We start from the raw sequence: 12,981 nt of genomic DNA on the forward strand, positions 1-12,981 counted from the left end.
GTCAAAATTTTGTAGGCCATGCGAAAAGCATGTGGGGCACAAAAAATTCAAAATGCAAGTTTAACTTTTGAACAACGCTGTAATGTTTTGTTCCTGAAAGTGAGTGAAGGCACCTTTCTTTCTTACTGTCAAAAACAGTTTAGTCGCAGTTAAATGTTAAAAATTTACATTGAATATTTTGCGGCGCAGAAACCTTTGGCATGGCCTGGAAAAAGCTGACAAAGTCTGTCACTCTCTAACCACGTGTGTGATGTGTTTTTTTACAGCTTTGCTAGTCATCTGCCCTCACAGAGTGGAATAGCTCATGATTTTATTTTACTTTCATTTTTCCAGGTGATGCTGTATTCCGGCCTCTGCCTCTTCAGTCTGTCAATGGTGTCGCATTCATTTGGCAGTCTGAATGCCTTGAAGCGATGGTGGCTTCCTGTGGCCACCAAGCGGTGATGCGAGTTGAACGTGGTCGGTGAAGGACATTTGTGTATGCCCAGCCACCGTGAAAGACTTTTTCGCATTTCGGGGGCGCTTGTCTTTTCAGCTGACATACCCCGAACGTCGCTGCTGTGCTCGAAATGTGCCGGAGTTTGCTGTGCTGTATGCACTTGCAAGAGTGCGGTGCCTGAAGCGAAGAGCTAGGCACCAGGCTCTTGAAAATGTGGAGAGAAAGATCTGAAATTTTATTTGTGTTGTAAATAGCTTGTCTGAAAAACTTAGAATTTTTTCGCCAGTGTAAAGCCTTTGCCTTACTTCTGGCAGCAAGGAGGGATTTTAGAATTTTCTTGCCATCTGTTGCTTAGCGTCTTTGAGGTACCTTTACTTAAATGAACTGCTGTTGATTTCGTTTATGCTGCCTGTGTTGGACTGAAATGTGCCTCGTGAATTGTTCTTATCATCAGGCAGTTGTGTTGTCGGTACGTTCATCTTTTACTGTGAAATAGTTTTATTATTTATCCACGGACGCACGCTGCTTCGTATCATCGAATCTATTGCTATGACGGTGGGCATGTTGTCATAACAGAGGTGGACGAATAACAAGCCACTTACGGAATGAACTTGGTGACCAACTGTGTGAACAGCTGTCGGCCAATGAAGGATTGTTGTCTTAAGATTTTTTCACTTCCAGATGGAATGCTTTTAACACAGTCTAAACATCTTTGCAAGGGGCTGGAATGAGGTGTTACCAGCATAAAATAGAAAGCGCTCTTGCTGTGGGGATGTTATATGCTGTACACCTGAATGCATACACTGTCTCAACGAAGGTAGCATCAGTTGCAAGACTGCAGTTGTCTTTCAGCTTTTTGGAACTTGTCAGTGGTAGCAGCAGCATCTGTTACTTGCTGTGGGCCCTTTGCCTAGTGTAGCTGCACGCGAAACACCATGTTTCTTTTCTCAGGCATGCGATTTCCTGGTAATGAAATTTGATAGGATCGAACCATCCTGTGAACAAATCACAGTACACTATCTTGTCAGTCATGTTTTATGTTTGTTTCACTCAGTGCATACATATAGTACTTTCACGTATCATGGTACAGAATGAAATTATGCAGTTCAATTTTCTTGTATAAACTTTTAATATCAAAGAAGCTCTTGAAACCGATTGTGAAGCTTTAACTTCGCGGGTTAGTTTTAAGTCCGCAACGCTGCTAAAATGAAGTTTTTAGACTTGTCTTAGAAGAGGTATTTATTAGATTGCATCATAGCAGTTGAGCCGAATGGCTTCTTTCCTTTTCAATCATGCATTTACGTTCATTGACGAGGTCCCTCTATGATTCGTTTCTTTAAGATTCGACAACAATGGGCATCTGTGCCTAGTGTTTGAGAGAGCGGAAGTTCATGTAAAGGAAGCGAATCCTTCGAATGCGCGTTCTTAGTATCGGTGTTTGTAGCATTTTGTAAAGGCTTTTCGAAACTGGCAGCTCCAAGAAATAAGCGATGTGTTTCTTTTCGTCCCTTCAATTTCAACCTATTGTTTATAAGACGGACCTTGGCCTAGTCAGCGTTATTCACGCAAACAGTCTTCCACGAAGTCTGCCCATTGCCGTCGGCATTGTCTCTTCTCTTTTTCTTGCGTTTCTTTTTTCCTTCTCGTGCCCAATTTTGTTAGTGTGTCTCCAGTTCCACACTACTGAGGCACGTGCTGTTTGGCGTCCATTCTTGGAAGGTCCTTTCTTGCGTCAGTTTAGGACGGAAGACTTATTGCTCAACGTAGAAAACAGATTTTTTTCCCACTTTTGTAGGTTAGGAATGCTAGGAATTGCTAGCTAGGTAGACGTAAAGGGTTTTGCAGTTGTGCCATGAGGTGTGTTGTTGCGGAGAGTGTCGTCGAAACCTGCTGCTTCCTTGTTTTTTTTTTTTTTTTTTTTGTATTCTTTGTTTAGCTTGGAAAAAAAAGTGATGTGCGGCTACTTGGCAGTTGAACGAGTGTTGTCATATGTGCACTCGTATTTGCAAAGATTGTACAGTAAAGCCCGCTTATATCGAACACGGATATATCGAATTATTGCCTGTATCGAACCCTTGTAAAATTCTGGTAAAAATTACACGCATTTAAAACTTTTTATATGGAACGCGATTTTGCTCGCAATGGATATATCGAACTCTCCCGCGCGGGATTTTTCGCTCTCCTTAGGCATGCGGCAAGCTTTCCCGCAATACATCGGCGCGCAGCGGTGGCGCGGGCGTCGCTTGCGACTCCCGCGCGAGCTCGGGCGCGTCCAAACCGGCCGTGGCAGAGTGGACCAGCTCCACGCATGCATGCCGTTGGAGCCAAAGACGCCATATTGGGTGCTGCGGGCTGCGGTGTTACCAAATTTCAAGTCCGCGTCACTCGCTGCCCGCACTTGCTCGGTTCGCTGGATTCGCCGTTATTCGCTTGTATCCATGCTTGTCTCCGCTCTGTCGAAGGCGCCGAGGACTCTGTACCGCTTCCGAGCACAAGCAAAGCCATCGCTGCCGTGGCCCTGCTATGGTGATCTACTGCAGTGCCATTGAGGGCAGCGGTCTTTTTTCTTGTCGACTGTTTAGATACCGTGGAGCAAGCAGTCACCAGCAACGCCTTGCGCTCCAAGAAGCAGGCTACACTCGCGCAGTTCTTCCGCCCCAATAAATTAATGTTTTCTTTCCGAGAAAGTGTCGTATCAATAGTGAACCGCAGGGTGGTAAGAGCTCAGCGTTAGCTCGTGACTCCGTCGGCAAGATTGCTCTCATATAAGTTTTTTTTGCTTCACTTTCTATATCGAATTTTCGCTATATCGAACTATTTACAATCCTCGTGCTGTTCGATATAAGTGGGCTTTACTGTACGTTGAAATCTCGGAGGAATAAGGGGACCATGAAGGCAAAACACAAGTTAAGTTCATTCGAAAGACGGCCACTCTAAAATAACAGTCATGCCAATTTTTGATGGGAACTTAAAGCAATTAATCAAAATAGTAGAGAAAACATGAAGTAACGGCCATGCACCAACCAAATTCTTTCCCAGTTTTGTTAAGATGCCATGGAGAGTGGTTTGTGCAATTGGTGGCCACTGCCAGAAGCCACCGCCAAGAAATATGACCTCATGAGTGTAATGTGCCTCCAGTTCTATTTGCTTACGTCTCTTGGATGCTAATGCAGGCTTAACACACTGATAACATTGTTTCTGGCCGCCGCGGATGTTTTAGAGTGCGAAATTTGAAAGTTTATCATCCAGTTGTTACTTTTTAGTGGTTAAAATGTTCGTCAGAGCCGCTATAGAGTGCAAGCTACCAAAGGCTAGTTCTTTGAAATAAAGCAAGGTTGTATTTCGTCTTCACATGGTCTTTTCAAGAAAGGAAGTGAGAGCATCTATTCTCAAGCCAAGCTGCCCTGGCATTGGGAAGTGTGGATATCTTGTTATCGTTCAAGATCGTGTGAGCTGAGAAACTCGTCCCGACATGTTCCATTCGGCAACGTCACTGCGTTTGTCTTGTTTTTCCTTTTAGCGCATCATTTGCATATTCGTTTCTTGACTGAGCAAGAGTTATTAGTGCACCTAATGCAGAGGACAAGTAATGACTGCTTTTTTCTTATTGCTAGGATGACGTGCAACACTTGCTGTTTAATTCATTTAGCTCGTACACTTTAAATACACTGATTTTTGTTGGGTGGTATCTGTATGATGTAGTGCAGCAGGGAGGAAGGCATGGCATAGTTGACAGTGGCGATGTGCTGATGTTGGAGCTTATCTAATCTTGCTTCATTCTAATCTGATAACCCGACGTAAACTCTGCGATGATCGTTTACAACTAGGACTAGTGCCTTCTGCAGGCATTGCTCGGTAAAGAGCCCCTTTCGACGTTTGCATACGCTAGAAGTAGAATAAGTTTGCCTTCAAGTTGCCTGTCTCACGAGGCGTAAACGCGCTGCTAATTTTTCACCATTCATCTTTTAGCCGGACCAGTCCCCGAAAGAAAGCTGTTTTAAGCCTTGTTAAATTTTTAGGCCCAGTATTGACTTCTACGGTAGCACAGCAACGCTATATAATGCCAGTACAAAGTATACGTGCCGTGCGTACAACAGCGTACTCTATGCACGGCAGCAGATAACCAGTAGAGTGGACTGTGGATCCACCAGTGGTCTCCCGTAGCGTCAACGAGAACCATATCACAGTAGGACGGCGTTCAGTCCCATCTCTTGCTCAGTAGAGAGCGTTTGTTTGCATGTGTAAAGTGGAGTGTGGACTTTTTTACAGTCTGTCCGCGCCACGGTCAAAGCCTTATTCAACCGATAGTTTAGCTGGCAGGATGAGTCACGAGTGACGCATTCTTAACACCGCGTCACTTTGGTGTGAAGGATGTAGAGCGTGCTGGGGAAGATCGTTTCTACACATATCTACTTCTTTTTTCTAGTTTTCGTGCGCATGCGAGCATTTAACGTGCATGTCATAGGTGTCAGCACCGAATGCATTGTCCCTCTCGCTCTAGTTTTAGTGGCGAATGGTACTTTTTCATAGCCTTGCCAGTATTTTAACATTTAACGAGGTGTCTCGCACGAGCTGCCGTCAGAGCAGAACTGCATTTGTAGAGCATCGATTGCTTTCGGCCCGTTCGATAAGTGAAAAGTGTGATATCTAGGTAGTTCGGCCTGTATAGCTGCTCGCTCAGCAAAAAGTTCTTTCGTAGCAGGTACATGGTCGGCTGTGGCATCTTTTTTAGAGAGTGCGTGTAATTGCCTGGCCGTACCTACGCCTTTTTGTGAGCCATTTGTGCTGCGAGCACAGTGCCAGTTTGTTCTGTCTAGTTTTAGCATTTCGCGAGGTTTCCAAGCAATTAAACCAAGTCGTACCAGGCTGACAGCAGTCGGAAGTTTTTTCGCCGTACCAGTATGTCCTTTCTCACTTTACCGAGATTTCTTCAGCGGGCAGTACACAGTCATTTAACCAGCAGTGGGCAGGATGTTCACCGTGAGTCAGTTCTAATATTATTACCTGTTCCTGCCTCTAGCAAGCATTCACTTCGTACGTGGATTTGATGATAGGTCATTACTGTGTAACAAGCCTTTTAGCGTCGGGATGGCCACAGGAGTAACAATGAACACCGGGAGAGTGGATGAGATGTCAAGGATGGGAAATTCAGGAGCAAAGAATGGATTCAGCTGGCACAAAATAGAAAGCTGCTTCGTGGAGGCACTCACCCTCACATTTTTGGAAGATCCTTTTGGAAAGGGAATAACAAAGGCACACCACTTTCTTGCTGCACACAGTGATAGCTTCAGTGCACATATATACACACTGCAAGGGTCTAATGAGTGCCTGTACCGTGAGAATGGCCCACCTGTGTCAGTATAGGCTCGTAAAAGATTGGCGTTTTGCATGGTAGCTTTTTGGTCTTGCCTGGGTCATGTGTTGTGTTAAAGTGCTTGTCGCGATGTCCTCGAACTCCTCAATGTCCTTTAAAAGAAAAAAAAGTCCTTTTAGGCAGGCACGGATGTTTTTGTGGCTATGCCAGTATGCACAAACCAGCCAAGGTTGTTGGGTTTTTCTAGGTAAATTTATTGTTGCACCACTCTCTAGGCCCCTCCACCAAAAACTTGCCAAAAGAACAGCTTGGTGTTGTAGCTGGCAGCACATCTGAACTTTCTGCACCTCCTAATCCTCTTGATGGCTTCCACTCTATACAAGCCGCATTCTGTCTATGGCTGCAGACCAGACTACACAACTGTTCCGGTCGGTTGGCCCCCTAAAGCTATTGCTTCGAGAGTTTCTAGGTAAATTTGAGGCGGTTCCTGCTTAGTGCCCTCCGTAATTTCGGTATTGCTCCTGGTGAAGCTGCTGCAGTGTCACTCTTTCAGGCTGTGTGTGTGTGACCGATCATCATCATCATCATCATCATAAGCAGCCTATATTTATGTCCACCACACGGCGAAGGTCGGTACTTGACAACAATGGAAGTCGTAGGTTGGTTTCTGTAATATACCTTTTGATTCGTGTATGTGACGTGGCATTCCGTGTTCAAGTCACTGTAGGGTGGGAATTCCTGGCACAATGCAGAGCTTTAATTAAACGTGGCGATAGGCTCCTCGTTGCTTATAAACCAACCTACAGGATACTATACAGGATACTAAACCACGCTTGTTTATGAAAGCAGTGCGTAGAACTGATCTAAGGAAGCATCTTTGCAGTAAAAGAATCTCGCAAATAAAAAAAAAAAAAAACAGGTTGACTTGCCAGGGCTCAAACTCGGAACGTAGAAGCCACTGAGCGACCCACTAAGCCACAGAGGCCAAACAGCAAGCTTTTTTTAGCGGTTGGTCGTGAAGGTTCCAGCAGTGTTATAACTAGACAGCGCTGCGTGTAACAGGAAGTCCCCGGCCTGTAGTGATTTGAAAACAGAATGTTGCTTATGTGAACACGTTGCACGGGTCTTAGTTGCTTGCGTGTTCGACTTTCTAGCCTGTTAACACTTGTGAGCCTCCTGTGTGAGTGAAATCGCTTTTCTCCCATTTCTTTTTTTAACATTGCATTTCAGTATAGTAAGTCAAGTCTTAGCGATGTAACGACAATGCCTTTGGCTGCCAGTTTGTTTTAACTATGGGAAGCTCAACGTTTCGTGAAGGGGGCGAAGTTATTCCGGAGCCACTTTGCTGTGACGCACGATTAGAGCCAACCACAGGCCAGTGGGTTGCAGAACCTAGAGTCGAAAAGAAATCGTGTAACATTTGCGCCGCAAGTACTTGCACCACCGCCGCCATGTTGTGTCCCTTCTTGTTTGCACATGATGTCCTTGCACTCTATGTAAGCAGCAGTGTATGTGATAAGAGTGATCCACAACCATTATTTGTACTTTGTATAGAAGTGTACTACCGCCGGTGATGACCATCCATCCCCCAGTGAACGTTCACCTCTCCCCCCCTTTTAGCCCACTAATGTGTGGACCCTCAGGTTGTTTGTCCCAGCCCTGTGTTCGTGTCCCGGATTATTTTTGTCACCCACTCACACACACACACATTGTCCAGGGGGCACTTATTTAATGAATAAACTTTGAAATACACATTTGAGTTTGGGTCTGTTCATGTAGTGGAGAGCAATAACAAGGGATCCATCTCTGGTGGTGGAGCTGGATGTTTTAAGTGCAGAGCACTTTAGGGGCTCGCGTTGTCGTCGTGGCTCGCTCGCTGGACCCAAGTAGAGCCACATGGCGTTTCGTCGAAGTGGGTGTCATCACGGCGTAACCCAGAGCCTTCGAAAGCCAAGCGGTTTATGTAATCATAAGCGTTCGAAACTCGTGAACCGCTGGCGCTTGTCATACATCTCCCCGTTGTTTAGCGCAAAGAAAACTGTAGGTCAATTTGAGGCAAAATACATGTAATTAACCGGCAGCGCCCACGTTCATGTAGTTGGGAACGCTCGTTGGGTTGGTTTTCACGATAGTAAGCGAAAAAGAGTGTAGTGCATCGCCGGAACATGCGGGAGGAAAAGCAAGCACCAAAAGAACAGATCTCCCGCTGGCGCAGTTTCAGGCAGGGGGCGCGCGAGCACTGCGAAGGCGGGAAATTTGAATTGCATTGTGTGGTAGCAGTGAGCGGATAACAGTGCTACAGACCATTATGGAAAATCACTGCTCTGCACTTCCCACAGTTTTCATATTGAGTGGAACGGCTTTAATTTTATTGCTGAAAATTGCAGGGCTTTACATACAGCCCCACTTAAAGCACCAGATGATGGTGATGGATGAAGCTTTGTAACTACAGCTTTGCTCACCAGCTTTCTTGTGATGGTGTGTTCGTAGAACTAGGACTACATTTCGGCCGATGCTTTTATTTGTTTCTATTGTACTATAGCCTTTCTTGGGCTAAAAGCAGAAAAGCTGCTGACTGCTTAAAATGGAAACGAAGCGACGCTTTTTCGAACGCGTCGCTGCAGGTCTTCTCCAGTTGGGCTGCACTAGGTCTGAACTGGTGCAGTTAGCGCAGTTTGTGGTATCCCCACTTTGTTTTGTGACGAGCATCGCACTTCCTCTGCCCTCCAAAGAAGCAGGAGTACAACATTAATTCTTTGTTACGTCGGCATTTGCTCAAACATTCTACAAGCAAAACCAGCACAGGCGTTGGTCTGGTTTGACATTTGGGCTCGAAGGGAGACTGTCTTATAGAAAACTGATGTCCACTAATGAGCAAAGGTAAGTAATAAACCGATTAGAGCTTGGTTACGTTTTTGTCAAAGATGGTTTTCACTTTGCATGTTGCAACTCGTAGGTCAGTATGACGGTTAAAGAATTTGGGGCACACAAAATTGGTAACCTGAACACGTCTTTCTTTGCACCAATGTATTACTGGTGCGCAGAACCTTTGTGTGCACATAACTGACAGATAGGAAGATAGCGGCCCTCAAACTGAGGAGCAAGGAACTCCAAAAGGTCTGTGGAAGCATTTCAGGGTGTGTGCGAAACCACCTTTAGCACGCCGTTTTTGCTTTGGCAACCCCGGTGGCAGAAAAAGTCAGCTTTGCCACGTTGCAAGTACATTCCCCTGGGTTTCATATTCCCGGTGAAATTGATAACTAAAGCTCATGATATGCAACGTAATAACATCATTTGAAACTTTTTTTCGTTCCATTCTTTGTTTTTTCTGCTTGCTTATGCAGTAAGAATTGTGTGTGAGCAAGACTTGGCTGTTTCTATTTATTAAAGGTACACTACTTTTAACCGAAAGTTTACGTGTTTCATAGCTCGCTATTTGATAGATGAGAATGGTTTGTTTAGAAATGAATGTCGAAATTAACGCAAGCTTCAGGGCAAGTTGGTACTTCGTGGCATAACGTGTGAAGTGCAGCAGTTTAATCGGGACGGAAGGAAGTGACATGGACAAGAGTTTTTTTCCCTTCTTTGTTTTTCGCTTGATGTGTTTGCCATGCAGAATATGAAAGGACATTTAAATAAGGGAAGGGAGAAGAAAGCAGTGGTCTGTGCAGTTCCTTTCTGTGTATTGTTTAGCTTTCATGCTTTACGTGGGATAGGGCACATATCCTGCTCTTCTGTTTCCTGCAGAACCTCAGTGTCACAACATCCACCCCTCTCTCGATATGGTTGTGGAGCCTTCTCTCCAAATAAAGGTCTTTCTCCTTCACTGAGGCAAAAGCGAACAAATGCGAGAGAACAAACCATGGTACAGCAAGGGGGTGAATGATTGATAGTAGAGTGGAGTAGACATTTAGAGCACTGAAGATGCTACGTCTGCTATGTGCAAAACCTTATGCGGTTAAGGGGTGCCAACAGCAGCTGTCGCCGTCACTGGCCAATCATCGAGTGGGCTAATGAGAATAGTGGGTGGGTACATTGTTGGCGCAGCCAAATGGGAATTGGTGAGAGAGAGAGCATGAAGGTTTTATCAAAATGGGCAAGTTTTGTGCTCAGTCTTGGCTGGCTGCCTGGGCTCTAGCGACATGTTGTTGTTGCACCACAAAGTCCAGACCGGTCAGTCGGTCCACCCACTGATCGTTTTTTTTCTTTCTTTCTTTTTTTTTTTTCCCGAAAGATTTCCCTACGGCATCAGAAAAAGTTTTCATGTGTACAACACTGCACTCGTAACGCGCAAAAATCCAAGAAGAGAGCGGTGCTGGGGCCCCCATATCCAGCGCTTGAGATCTGGGGGTCTGCCCGGATGGAGCCCTGTGCCTTGGAGGTGTTGCGTTTGGGCGTCTCTAAGATCGGGGCAAGTCCACAACAGGTGTTCAACATCAGCTCCTGACGCAGGAAGCACACAAAAGGGGCAAGTGTCTGGAAACGGCGCGGTCATGAATTGGAGAAGTTCCTCACAGCAGCTGTCGCCGTCATTGGGCAATGCCCTTGAATGGGTACACGAGTTTTTTAAGCCTATCTCAGCCTTAACATTAGCTGAATGATGCACTTTGCAATGTTTGTTGCGTGCTCAATAAGGATGTCGGGCCACTGCATGTTTGTGTTCCCAGCAACATGACGCTTTGCAGCTGATGGGGATGTTCAAATGCGCATACCCGCATTCTCTCAGCAAAGAAGTTTCAGTACCATTGATTTTTGGCACCCTATCGAGTGTGCCAACTTCTTCCCACAGAATGAGCCATATATTAGGGCTCTTGTACTCGAACAGTACACAGCCTGCACAGTCATGTGGGTCTTTGTGCAAGAGGATAAGCAACGGGTATAGGTGCAGAGAGAAAACAGTGGAGAGGAGGAGTAGGCAAGCCTGCACACTGCAACAGAGGTATGGAGCGCATTGAAGGCCGCCCTGAGGTGCTGCTCTACGAATGCAAAACCCAATGCACTCAGTAAAGAGAACGAGAAAGATCCACTTACCCCCACATACAGCAAGTGAAGCGTGCCTACACACCAAGAATAAACCTGCATCAGGTCATCACGCAATATCCTTTTTCTTTTTCAATTTAGAACAGTTTGAATTCATCCAGTGGATACGAAGAACTCACCATCTCCATCTCAACTGTACACCTGTGCAGGTACGTTACCCTTTAAATACTGCAATGGATAAGAAAGTTGGTCACTTGAGGACCGTTCACAAGAAACATCATCTAAGGGGTGGCCACAGTTAAAAGCAACGGCCAGCACTGTTTACATAGCACACTTCGTGCTTCCTCATTGCCAGCATTTAAGACCACATGCAGCGACAGCGATGAGCGACGTGAAAAACGTAGATTGTGGGTGACAGCGATGAGCGAAAAAAGCTACCTATGCATTGCCACCGGGGGTGTTCGCTGTACCGATCGAGTTACGTTCTTCGCACCGCTCACCAAAATCGCTGCATGTGGTGGTGGTGGTAAAAACTTTATTTATCCGAAGCTGTTTAGAAAGAGGCACCTCCCCTCTACAATTCCAGTGAGAGCTATACATGGGACACCTCTGTGGATTTTGATTTGAGTTGATCTCCAGAAAACCCACCCCTAACCCCCAACTTGCTGCGATACCCTCCCCACACCCCTTCCTAGACAGGGATTTGACGGGTGTCATGACACCCGTTTATGGTGTTAGTGCTACCATGCAGGGCGTGAATCTTATTAAAGTGGTCCTTCAGAAGAACTGCTGGATGCTCCGCTTCGTGAAACAGTACAATTTTGGTCAAGCCAAGCATGTCAAAGTTCTGATCACGCAATATGAAAAGTGCGTCACTATGGATTTCCTGAGGCGTGCAAGTGTGTTAATGTGGAATGCACGTTTTCCCACAAAATTCCACACCGGGTCTTCTTTGTCAACTCGCCATCTCTTCTTTGCTCTTTCTTGCCGCGTGCAATTGCATAAATGCATTCTGGGCTTTTATTTATTTATAAACACTTGATTCACTAGTAGTTGCAGCTGGCAAGCCCACGAAACTGTTTAAAGGGACCCTGCAACACTTGCCATCGACTACTAGTAATGTATTTTGGGACAAAGTCTATTGTCCCAGAAATCTCCTCCCGCAAGAATTATGAAAATCCGTTCACAATTAACGAAACTACGCGCGATGAGAAATCGCGCATAATCGTTCCCTCTCAACTCGACCGCGGGCAACGCGACGAAAGCTGCGTGCTCTCTCCCGGAGAGGGAGGCGGCTCGCGGCGTTCTCTTCGGTGGCCTTCGATATATCACATGCCGGGTAGTTTTCTCTTTTCTCCGCAACGCGGAGGGGCCTATTTCCGGTCTGGTGCCACAAAAAAGCAGGCATGGGTGCCTGCTCGCAAGTGCGCGCTCGGGCTTGTAGGGCGTTTTTGAAGCAATAAACGTTTGTAGTCGAGTGGTCCCGTTGAAAGGGAAGTATTGAGCTCATCACTCAAACTCCGGACGCACTCAAAACACAAAAGAAACGGCAAAACTGCGCCTACAGGTTCAGACATAGAAGAGGTTCGTACACAGTGATGACGACGACGGAAATGGGAGAATCTACCCGCGAAGTTGACCAGTGACAGCCGATCGGGCAGCCATGGCCTATGTGACGTCCCTCAGGCCATGCATAATGAGGACAACTGAAGAGAGAGCGGTTTGTTTTTCCGCGTCTTTCACATCGATTTGCGCGGTCACCGCTTCACGTGCACGTGTAATATTTGGCTCAGGTATTCCTGGCAGTGTAATCTAAACGTTGTGCATGTTTACTTGCACTGCTCAAAGAGTGTTGCAGGGTCCCTTTAAATATGAAGTTAATTTAGTCACCATCAGCCAATCATGCAAATCAGACTTGTAGCATCTCAAGTTCAGTGTCGGGATTGTAGCCGCTAAGTTGCCACTTTTGCTCATTTTCCTCGTTAAATGTAAAGTCTTTTGAGTTATACGTTAAAATCAGCCCAAGCGTTATTTTTACAGGGAAATCTTTTGGATGCATCAAAGTGGTAAGTTGCCTCCGCAGTACCTTTAGATTGCTTCTCTAGGACAGGGTTGGCTAGGTCCTTCTGAAACTGCACTACATAGCATCCCATGCCACAAAGCATAGCATGCCACATGCTCTAACAACAACCCACCATTTTCGCCAATTGAAGTGACTGAAAGAAAGGAACCAGGCAGAGACTGCAAG

At 45.9% G+C, this 12,981-nt stretch overlaps 1 protein-coding gene across 3 annotated transcripts in view; it reads left to right on the forward strand.

Annotated features, from left to right (window-relative positions):
* Mib2 (E3 ubiquitin-protein ligase mind bomb 2) overlaps positions 1–7,505 on the forward strand; it is a 69,563-nt gene extending 62,058 nt beyond the window's left edge. For all 3 annotated transcript variants that reach the window (XM_077677760.1, XM_077677762.1, XM_077677763.1), the window contains one exon: positions 334–7,505. The gene's annotated coding sequence lies outside the window, so the exon portion shown is untranslated. The remainder of the gene's footprint in view (positions 1–333) is intronic.
* The last annotated feature ends 5,476 nt before the right edge of the window (positions 7,506–12,981 follow it).

The sequence above is a fragment of the Haemaphysalis longicornis genome, unplaced genomic scaffold, assembly GCF_048455015.1.
Source record: "Haemaphysalis longicornis isolate Haplotype H1 unplaced genomic scaffold, Haemaphysalis longicornis Haplotype H1 scaffold_7, whole genome shotgun sequence".
Lineage (NCBI taxonomy): Eukaryota > Metazoa > Arthropoda > Arachnida > Ixodida > Ixodidae > Haemaphysalis > Haemaphysalis longicornis.